We start from the raw sequence: 11,574 nt of genomic DNA, 5'->3' as shown, positions 1-11,574 counted from the left end.
GATTAACACAGACTAGGAAGACGGATCTGGCCATCTATTCCGGAAAAAATTGGCTATGGAAACCGTATGCATAGCAGTGGAGCCTTGTCTGATATAGCACCAGAAAGGTGATAGGGTGATAAAACAAACAAACAAAAAAGGGGCAGGATTCTGCTCTGCTGTACACAGGGTTGCTAGGCATCGGATTCGACTTGATGGCACCAACAACAACAAACTTATGTGCCAGGCATTATTACAAGATTATTACGTATATTAATTCCTCACAAAAAAACCTATTAGATCGGTACAATTATGACCTCTATTTTAAAAATGGGGAAATTATGGCTTAGCAAGGTTAAATAACTTGAGCTAATAACACAGCTAATAAGTGGCAGAGCTGTGATCCACATCTAGGCAGGCTGGATCCAGAGTTCACTCTGCCTTTTGATAGTTGGTATTTTTTTTAAAAAGGTTTTTGTTTTCTTTTGTTTTTTACTGGGCAAGACTCACCTTGAGCTAACATCTATTGCCAATCTTCCTCTCTTTTTTTAGTTTTTCCTCCCCAAAGCCCCAGTACATAGTTGTATATTCTAGTCTAATTCCTTCTAGCTCTTCTGTGTGAGCTATTGCCACAGCATGGCTACTGACAGACGAGTGATGTGGTTCTGTGCCCAGGAACTGAACCTGGGCCGCTGAAATGAAGCATGCCGAACTTTACTCACTTGGCCATTAGGGCTGGCTCGATACTTGGTATTTTTTTTCACACCAGAAATGATGTAGGAAAAGCTTTATTCAAATTCCAAAGTCTAGTGCATGCCACATCCTTCCTGTGCAGCTAAATTAGCATCACCAGTGTTCTTAGAGGCCTAGGACTGATGAGTAAAGCACTCCTATGCTGCAATAGATAGCTCATTCAGGGACTTGGTTAAATTTCACTCTCAGAAGATTAAATTAAATGACAAATTCATGGTTCCAAATTCTTTTAATTTGAACTACACACTCTGGATCTGTCTGGCTCCACTTCCTGTGCCTTTCCTTCTAAAATGGTACTCAATGGAACAAAAGAGGAATGTTGGGAATGATTTCCAGTTTATATTTAAAAAATAAATTACCAAGAACATTTAAAGAGAAGCACCATTATAAAGAAAATAAACAGGGTAATGAGGGAATATGATAGAGAGTGACTACAGTGATTGTATAGGGTTAAAAGATTAAAGAGAAGTCCTCACTAGGTGACATTTGGACCGAGACACCAATGTCAAAATGGAGTCAACTTTTCAAAGATCTAGAAACAGATGTTTCAGGCAGAGGAAATCGTAAGTGAAAAAGCCCTAAAGCAGGAAGGAGTTTTCCTAGTTGAGAAAGTTTCTTTCACCTTTGTCAATAAAAAAATTGTAAATCTATAAAAAGTGTTATAAATGTATGTATACATATGGGTATATATATATATATATATATATATATATATATAAAACATGTCTTCATGTTCTCTTGTATCACTACATTATAAAACATATACAAACAAACATTTAAAAAGATGAGCTTAAAAATAAATAAATGAAATAAATAAAAATTGATGTTCTAATATATTTTTCCATAGCCTATTGGATCATCTTGTATATCTCCCGGCATGTACACTCCCTACTTTTCCAATTGTAGATTTGATCTACAGCATTTGTAGTTAAATACACCTCATGTCCTAGAGCCATGCTATTCAATAAATATATAATATGAACCACACCTGTACTTTTAAATTTTCTAGTAGTCATATTTAAAAAATACAAAGAAATAGGTAAAATTAATTTTAATAATATATTTTACTCTACTATATCCAAAGTATTATCATTCCAACATTTAATCAATATAAAAAAGAAATTTATGAATGAAATATTCTACATGTGTTTTTGTACTTAACCTATGAAATCTGGTATGTATTTTGCACTCATAGCCCATCTCAAGTCAAACTAGCCACACTTCAAGTACCCAGTAGTTGCCTCTGGCTAGTGGTCACTATATTGTACAGTGCAGACCTCAAGGGCTAACTTTCTTATGAAAGTCCCTGAGAAATTCTTATACCTTTTCCCTATCATCTGATTAATAAACTTAGATCCTACTTCTTTTGGGCCAACGACTGGAAATTTTTTATCTTAGGAGTTCATTTTGTCTTTAACTGCCTTGATTTACTTTAACTAAAATGACTGTCACTATGCCTCAAAGGGGGTGATTTGGGAGTTGGAGACAGAAATTACTGTGTCTGAAAAAGTTTCGACCATTGAGCCCTAAAAGAAGGAATGTTCAGGGCATATCTGTTACTTCCTTATAGAGTATCATAAGCTTCTTGGAAGGGAAGTATGGGCTTTATCAACATCCCTAAGACTGTTCTAAAGATAGGACTTTTAAAAATATTTGTGATCTTATCATGCACCAGACATGCTGCATTTGCATCATATCTAAGAGTCTTCTTGTACTCTCTCCCTGCTTAGGAATGATTGGTGGCTGGGCATTTTGTGTTTGCTTAAGGTTTTAAGAGAGCAAAACAGAAAGGGACCTCATAAAAGCATACTTTTATAAGTGGGGCTGCTCACTTGGTTTTACCCACCCTCAGTACCAAACCTTGATTCCAATAGCCAGGTGGGGCCCATTGGGTGCTGGTGGAATTGGTCTAGTCCAGACTTTATGTGAATGACTAAAAGGCTTTGTTGAGTCCATAGCAATGAACTCATGTGGTTCCTATTACAAAGTGTGGCTAACAGGTCTGTTCTGCCACATTTTGGCTCTTTGTCTATGTTTCACATTTTATTTATTTAACAAACATTGTTTTAAATGCCATATAAATATTAATTTGTGAATTTAATCTTTACGGTAAGCGATTAACAGATGAGGAAACTGAGGCAGAGAGAAGTTAATTTGCAAAAAGTGATATAACTTAGTAAAGAGCAGATCCAGATTGTAACCAAGGTAGCATGGCTTCAGAGTTCCTGCACTTAATCTTTTTGCAAAGTCTGAGTCTCCTAACTTCTAATCTGCAAGGCTTTCTCTATTTCTTTCTTCAGGGACTTGACTTTACGGCTGATCACAAGAGGTTCTTGGCTTTAGTTAACTCTGACACACCTGCAACATGCAGCAGCTGTCTTTCTGATAGGAATGTCACAATATCAGGTTCTTCGAGGCCCCTTGACAATAACAAGTGTGTTTTTTTTAAATCCCTGAAGTGAAGATTCTCCCTGATTGAAATCTGAACTGGCATTTGCACAATGCCATGACCCCTCTTACAAAACATCACATATTTCTAAAACTACATAGGTGCTGTAACCACAGGGTTTTCCTGTATACATAATCCGTTTTTATCTTTTTATTAATTTTCCTTTGTCGATTTAATTACAAAAATAACACAAGCTCATTATAAGAATCTTGACAATACAGAGCTGTGTGTAGTTGTTGGTAAACGTCTCCAATATCTTTCATTCCTTTCTTTTTAATTTCCAGCTTAATGTCATAGAAATATAGACAAAACTTTCAACAGGCTATTCTACATGTCACTGGTCATGGCTGTTAGAGCTTTAGCTCAGAGTAGCAATCTCTCTATTCCTTGGGGCGGCTACATCCGGGAGTAAGGAACCATTGCCAGGGAAACGAAGTCACGTGGGACCCTCTAAACACAAACTAGGTCCAGGGAACCTGACCTGAACTGGGGTCTGAGCTTCCGGTGGGTGCTGTGAGTGCCAAAGTGCTGGTGGCGTGTCAGCGGAAGGATCCGATGAAGGACTAAGGGCACAAGACGGCCGCCTGGACGGTCTGGAGCCTACCGGAGGGCTTGAATCCTTGGCCAAGGGCGAAAAGTGGAGCGGCAGGCTGCCAGATGAAGGCGACTGCGGAGTAAGTTGGATTTGAACACCTGGTGGGAGTCAGGGAGGGAAAATGAGCTCGGGCTCAGATCTCTATAATTCTGCTTTTTTTCCAGAGGGACGTTGATCTGACGAGCGAGCTGCTAGGGGTGGGGAAATGAGAATGGGTGCAAGGAACAGGCCAGCGGGGGGGGGGGGGGGGCGGGGGAGGGGGGCTGAAATTCGTGGGTCCTGCTTTGCAGGTACTCTCTCACTGGTTGTTTCCTCCCTATTTTTGTTTCTTTTCCTGGTTACACTTTTTTGTTGCTCCAGAACCTGAATTCGAATGTAAGAAGTTTGGCTCCTGAGCCAGTTCTCTATTAACCTTCCTGCCAGGTACAAAAAGCTTTTAAAAATAGGGAAAGGTGGGCAAAGAATCAGAAGAAGCTATTCACACAGGGCCAGTAAACATTTGAAAAGTCACTTAACTTCACTAATAAACACACATGAAAAAAACAGGCTAGCATATTAAGATTAAGAGGATGGAAAAAGATTGTTTATGCCCAGTGTTGTGCAAGATTTAAGAAAACTGACACTTGATTATAGTATTTTAAGATGTAAATTAGTAAAACAGTTTACTGTTATGCAATTTGGCTTATGTAATAAACTTGAAAATTTATTACTCTTTGGCCTAAAAATTATACCTGTAGGAAGCTATCCAACACAATTTCTAATAGAAGTGAAAACATATATGCATACATATAATGTGTTCATTGCAGCATTATTTATAATAGCAATTGGGGATAACTGGACACTATTTGGTGATATTAAAAAATTATTGTTAATTTATATGTCATATGATTATGTTTTAAAAGAATCTTTGTCTTTAGACAGGGCAGCCTGGTGGCATAGTGGTTAAATTTCTGTGCTCCACTTCAGTGGCCTGGGCTTGCGGGTTCAGATCCCAGGCGTGGACCCACACATTGCTCATCAAGCCATGCTGAGGGAGCATCCCTCATATAAAATAGAGGAAAATTCACAAAGATGTTACCTCAGGGCAGATCTTCCTCACTAAAAAAAGAAAGAAAAAGAATCTTTGTTTTTAGAGATTAATTCAGAAATATTTACATATAGAATAATATGATATATGTGATATACCTGAAAATAATCAGTGTTAGCTAATAGATCAGGGGATAGATCTATTGATAACTTTTGAAGCTGGGTGATGGGAACATGGGGGAGTTCCTTATGATCGTTCTCTCTACTTTTGTATGAGTTCAGGATTTTCCATAAAGTAAAAAAACTAATTTAAGGTAGAAAATTGAAAAACTATGGATGAGTATAAATTCATAAAATCGTCTCCTGGGGCTGGCCCGGTAGTGTAGTGGTTGTGTTTGCATGCTCCACTTTGATGGAGCACCCTGCCTGGGCGTTCATTGGTTTGGATCCTGGGCACAGACCTACATACTGCCCATCAAGCCATGCTGTGGCGGCATCCCACATACAAAATAGAGAAAGATTGGCACAGATGTTAGCTCAGGGACAATCTTCCTCAAGCAAGAAGAGGAAGATTGGCAACAATGTTATTAGCTCTTCCTCACCAAGAAAAAAAATCATCTCTAAATCCATTGGACAGTTGTAACCAGCATTAAATGTTGCATTGTGTGTGTGTGGTGGATTGGTGCTCAACATCCGTTCCACCTTCCTGCTGTACCTTCTTATATTTTAGGAAGAGCCTTCAAAATCACAGATTCAAGTCAGATTGCCTAGGTAAGAATCCCATCTCTGCTCTTTACTAGCTGTCTGGTGTTGGACAGGTTACTTTAGTTGTTTGAGACTCAGTTTCCTCATCTATGATGTGAGAATGATACTGTACTGTATATTATCAAATCCAATCAATAGTCAGATACACTATTATTATTTGTGCCACTATGGAAGAAAAATCACTTCCAAATAAACTGACACACATCTTGATTTCACAGGTGTTAGAATATGTAAGGATAAGAATATTAGAATTAACGAAATATAGTGGCAGCTACCTCATTGGGTTTCTGTGGCAAGTAAATAAGTTTATAAATCTAAAGTACATGGCGCATGGGTACTCACTAAATATGAATTGTCATCATTGTTCACATCACCATCATCATCATAGAGTGCTCATTAGGCATCCTCATGCATTTTTCTCCCATTTAAGCAAGGAGGCCAAAGTGTCTGGATCTTGTTTGGTGTATAATAGCCTTTACTTGTGGGAAATGGATTTATTTTGGGTAGTATTCTAAATTGATAATGTATGAGAATGTTCCTTGCAGGATGATTGGTGAAAGAAAAAATTACCTGTAGTAGCCTAAGCGCCCACCAACAGGAAATGATCAAATACATTATGCAGACATTATGCAGATATTCACACTACAATACTATGCACTTATGAGAAAGAATGAGGGAGGAGCTGGAAGTACTGACATGGCAAGATGTCTCTGTTATAATGATTAGTAAAGAAAGCATTAAATACAATGTATAGTTTAAGTAGGAAAAAGGTTATGTTATTTATACACGTGTGTATATTTATGTGTGTGTGTGTGTGTGTGTAGACAGATAGGTGATAGATAGGTTCCACACTTTTGAAAGTGGTTGCCTCTGAGGGGTGAATTCAGATCAGAAGAAGATGAAATGAGACTTTCATTTTTCCCCCTATATATTTGGTTTTGTTGGATTTTTATACAATCTATTACTTTTGTATTTAAAATATAATTTTGAAAAAGTAAAGCATGAAATTTTTTTGAGAGTATGCACATCTAATCACTAAGTTTTTCTGCTAAGTAAGATTTGTTCTTTTAACATCCTATAATAAGTTTGTACATGCAACTTTTAAGAATGAAGTGAGTGAAGTTTAAAACACTGTCTTTTGCAAAGGCCACCCTTTATAAATTGTGAAGTTCTCATAGTCAGTACATTGTTGCCAGTCCTCACAGATGTTAAGCCTATTTATAATGGTCCAAGTATACCATTACTGTAGCAACATACTGCTATTACCATAACCTAATACTGTTAATTACATTTGTCCCCAAAGAGGATTTGATAAGGGATGTCATAAACATTACCTTTAGGGTTACTCACATTAAAATTTAAAATTAAAATTAAAATAAAAAAAGCGAACCCTGGGCTGCCGAGAAGCAGAACATGCGGACTTAACCGCTGCGCCACCAGGCCGGCCCCCAGAAATATCTTAATGAAACCAAATTTTTGCAATAACATGTTTTAGTCTTTAATGTGTGAAAATAATATCTCCTCATTATAGGAAATTTGAGTATATGTGTGATTGTGTAATAGACAGAAAAAAAAGTAAAACCAGAGGGCCGGCCTGGTGGTGCAGCGGTTAAGTTCACATGTTTCACTTTGGCGGCCCAGGATTCACTGGTTCAGATCACGGGTGCAGACATGGCACCACTTGGCAAGCCATGCTGTGGTAGTCGTTCCACATAAGTAGAGGAAGATGGGCACGGATGTTAGCTCAGGGCCAGTCTTCCTCAGCAAAAAGAGGAGGATTGGCAGCAGTTAGCTCAGGGCTAATCTTCCTCAAAAAAAAAAAAAAAGGAAAACCAGAATGGACTATAGTTGCATTGCCTTCTATAGTGAGTGGTATGATTCATATCCACGTGGAAATAAATACCTTTATTGCTCCCTTCCTCTCTCAGAGACTAGTGGGAAAAGAGAGAAGCTTGCTATTAAAATTTCAAGGCCTTTGCTGATTCCTTTGTGCTTCTAAAGTGTGAGACTGAGATAGATGGTCTACTGTTTATCAGAAGCCATTAATCAGTCTTTGGATGTGTAAAAGAAAGTGCAGAGCCTAACTTAAGATGGATATGGGGTGGTGGTGGTGTGGGTGCATGTTGTGTGTTTGATGGGGGATACCTGAGGGAAAGGCGCCTAGAGAGAGGGGAAGCAAAGCATCTAGAAGCAATAAATGAGGCCACGAAAGAAGGTGCAATATTGGAGCCTGAAGAGGAAGTAGACAAGTGAAAAATTGCCAGTTGTGGAGTTGCTGAAAGCCTTTTAGGTTGCAAATGTTCAGTGTTTGGTTATTTCCCAAGTCTTGTTGTGACCTAATCCCCACTTTGTTTCTCAGACCTTCAGTAATGTGTGGACTCTTACAAATATCTCGTGTGAATGATTCTTAAGTGGGAATATCATGGAACCTGCTGTTCATCTGCAAGTACCTTAAAGCAATGATGAGTTGGCACTTTAAATTTTATCATATTGTCATGGAATAAAAAGAATGATAGATGAGTGATGCTCGTGCATTAATTTCCAGTCCATGAACTGGTCCAATAAAGCCGTAGAAACTAGCTCTGGGTTCATTTCTCATTGCTCTGGGATCCCAGTATACAGAATACTGTATACTTTTGTGTCCAGCAAATATGTCTAATTTCATTTTAAAACTGTAGTCTTTGTGGGAGGAAGTGGGCTAGGGAAGTGAGGAGTAAGAGAAAACAAACCCTGATGAGAGTGCTAGATTATGTGATCTTGGTAAGGATTATTACCCAGGCATTACTCGAGGAGAGAAATGGAGAGGAGGTCAGAAGCAGGAACAGGGAGAAAGAAATTAAATTTTAGATCCTTTTTTCTAAATGAGAACTCACTGCAGAATGAAGAATATCCGGTAGCTGGAATGATGCAGTTTTGGAGGGTCTAAAAATATTGATGATTTCTTTCCAACACAGAAAGGCAGTTTTGGGGCAGACCGTGACCCTAAGCTTCCTTGATGAAATCACTGCCTATGTAATCAGGTGAGTAATAAAGATGAGCCAGCTTTTCATTTACGGTATTGTATTTGGATCTATAGAATATCTTTTGTGACATTTATGAAAGACCCAGAAAATATAAAAGCCAGTGTTATCTTAGCATAATCTCTTGTCTGGTGGGGTGACCAGCCTCCGGGTTTGTCCACACTTTCCTGATTTTAGCACTGAAAGACTTGCATTCCGGGAATTCCTTCAGTCCTGGACAAACCAGGGTTGGTTACTCTACTGCAAGCCTCCATCTCCTGCCCTCCCCACGTTATCCACCTCTTCCACTGACACAATTTCTGGAACCTTAGCACTGTCTTCTTCCTCTGCAAGGACCCTATTATCCAAACAACATGATGAAAATGAAGGTGCTCTGATGACATCATGAATAAGGAAGGCATAAGATTGTTTTTTATCTTTAACACAAATTTGGCAAAGAAGTGTGCCAGAATACTAACAAGTGACTGAGTGGGGTAATTGTGGATTTTTTACTTCTTTACACATCTCTTTATTTTCCAAACTTTACTCACAACAGATTATGGCAGTTATAATTACCGGATTGAAACCATTATAAAAACTAAAAATAAAAATACACTGGCTTTGGTTTCCATGTGAATGTTAAATTATCTTTCAGAATTGCCTTTAAGCCTATTTTTTAAGAAGGGGAGTAGATAGCATGTCCTATATGGTCCAGGAAACAATATGAGCTTCTGGGAAGATGCTTTACAGAAGATTCCGTTTAATTCCTTTAACATTTATTGATTGTTTATTCTGTGCCAGTTATTGTAATAGATGATTACTCACTTATAGGATCTTTGTTATGGGAATGTTTCATCTTTCTTTAATTCATTAAAATAATAAGTGTGTGTTTAATGATAGACATGTGTTCTTGATAAATAAAATGTTAAATCAGGATACAAACAATAGGTGTATATTTATATTAGCTCCTATTTTTCAGTTTTGTGTGAATTTTTCAATTTACACAGAACCCTGAATACAGTTTGATTCCATTTTCATAAAAAATTATATGTGTATATTTGTAGGTGTAAAACATTTAGGAAGAAAATGAAAGGAAATATCCCAAAATGGTAGCAATGGTCAACTTGGGATGGTTTGATTACTTGTTATTTCACTTGTTTTAGTCAATGATATTTTAAAATTTTAAATTAACTTTAAATTTTAGAATAGTTTTAAATTTACAGAATTATTGAAGAGATGGTACAGAGTCTCTATATACCTCATACCCGGTTTCCCCTCATATTAACATCTTACATATATAAATGATACATTTGTCCCACTTGATAACCAATACTGATACATTATTATTGACTAAAGTGCACTCTATTTAGATTTCCTCAGTTTTTCCCTAATATCTTCTCTGTCTTCTAGAATCCCATCTAGGATACCACATTACATTTAGCAGTCATGTATCCTTAGGCTTCTCTTGGCTGTGACAGTTTTCAGACTTTACTTTTTGATCTTGACAGTTTTCAGGAGTATTAGTCAGGCGTTTTGTAGAATTCCCTTCAACTGTGATTTGCCTGATGATTTTGTCATGATTGAACTGATGTAATTTTTTTTTGAATAAGAACACTTTATCACATCATATCAAGGTACATAACCATCAATATGCCTTATCATTAGTGATGTTCACATTCATCACTGGGCTGTATAGTGTTTGTCAGGTCTATCTACCGTAAAGTTACTTTTTTTTTCCTTTGGAAGAAAGTCACCACGTATAGCCCACACTTAGAGAGTGGGGAGTTATGCTTCTACTCATTGAGGGTGGATTATTTTATAAATTATTTGAAATTCTTTTTTAAGGGAGAGTCATCTACTCTCCCTCATTTATTTTTTAGTCATTTATTCATATTAGTTTGGACTCATGGATATTTTATATTTGGGGTTATAATCTAATACTGAATTATTAATTAATTTATTTAAATTGTTCCAAGTTAGGCTATTCAGAGCTCTTTTAATTGGCTCCTGTGCCCCTTTGACATACTGCCATGAATGTGGAGTTTTATTGAGCACTCCCTTACTTTCTGGTACTTCAAGGAGGGGGAGCATAGCTCCCCATTCTGTAAGTGTGGGCTGCACTTATCCAAAGAGCACAGTATGGGAAGGGAGAAAAAAAGAGGAACTGCACTGTGGGGAAACGTGACAAACACTACTTAGCCTGGTAACAAAGGTCAATATCAACAGTGATGTCATGTTAATACGGTGTACCTTTGATATGACGTAATGAAAATGGCATTTTACCTCTCTGGTCCTCCTCACCAAAACACATTACCCCAGTGTACTCATGAGAAAAAACATTAGACAAATTCCAATGGGGAATTATTCTACAATATTCTACAGTATGACTGACTAGTTAGTATTCCTTCAAACTATTAAAGTCACCAAAAACATGGAAAGTCTGAAAAACTGTGAAAACCAGGAGAAGCTTAAGGAAACACGACAACTAAATGTAATGTGGTATCCTATATGGGATCTTGGAACGGCAAAAGGATATTAGGAAAAAATGAAGCAAATCTAAATAAAGTGTATATTTCAGTTAATAACATCGTATCACTATTGGTTCGTTAAGTGTGACAAATGTGCCATAATAATAGAAAAACTTGATGTGGCGTATATGGGAACTTTTTTGCAACTTTTATGTAAATCTGAAAATAACATAAGATTCAAAAGTTTGTAAACCAATCAATTGGGCATATTTTTGGGGTCTGTTTTTGGGTTCTCTCTTCTGACCCATTGATTTATGTGTCTATCCTTCTAACAGAAACACTCAGTCTTGATTATTGCTGCAGTACAGTAAACTTTAATATCAAGGAAAAATATCTCCCGCTTTCTTTTCCTTTTTCAAAATTTGTTCACCTATTTCACTTCCTTTGCCTTTCCAATAAATTTTAGAATAAACTTGTCTATATCCACAGAGTTCTTGCTGGTATTTTGATAGGAATTTCATTCAACCTGTATTGATATCT

The 11,574-nt window shown here is 37.2% G+C and overlaps 1 long non-coding RNA gene across 1 annotated transcript in view; it reads left to right on the top strand.

The window, feature by feature from the left end:
• Positions 1 to 3,605: 3,605 nt before the first annotated feature.
• Positions 3,606 to 11,574, top strand: part of LOC139081130 (uncharacterized) — a 63,857-nt gene continuing 55,888 nt past the window's right edge. Inside the window, exon 1 of the long non-coding RNA XR_011536123.1 lies at positions 3,606 to 3,855. This is a non-coding gene — a long non-coding RNA (uncharacterized lncRNA). The remainder of the gene's footprint in view (positions 3,856 to 11,574) is intronic.

Source organism: Equus przewalskii, chromosome X (genome assembly GCF_037783145.1).
Source record: "Equus przewalskii isolate Varuska chromosome X, EquPr2, whole genome shotgun sequence".
Classification (NCBI taxonomy): Eukaryota; Metazoa; Chordata; class Mammalia; order Perissodactyla; family Equidae; genus Equus; species Equus przewalskii.
This window is presented reverse-complemented; position numbering and strand designations above follow the sequence as displayed.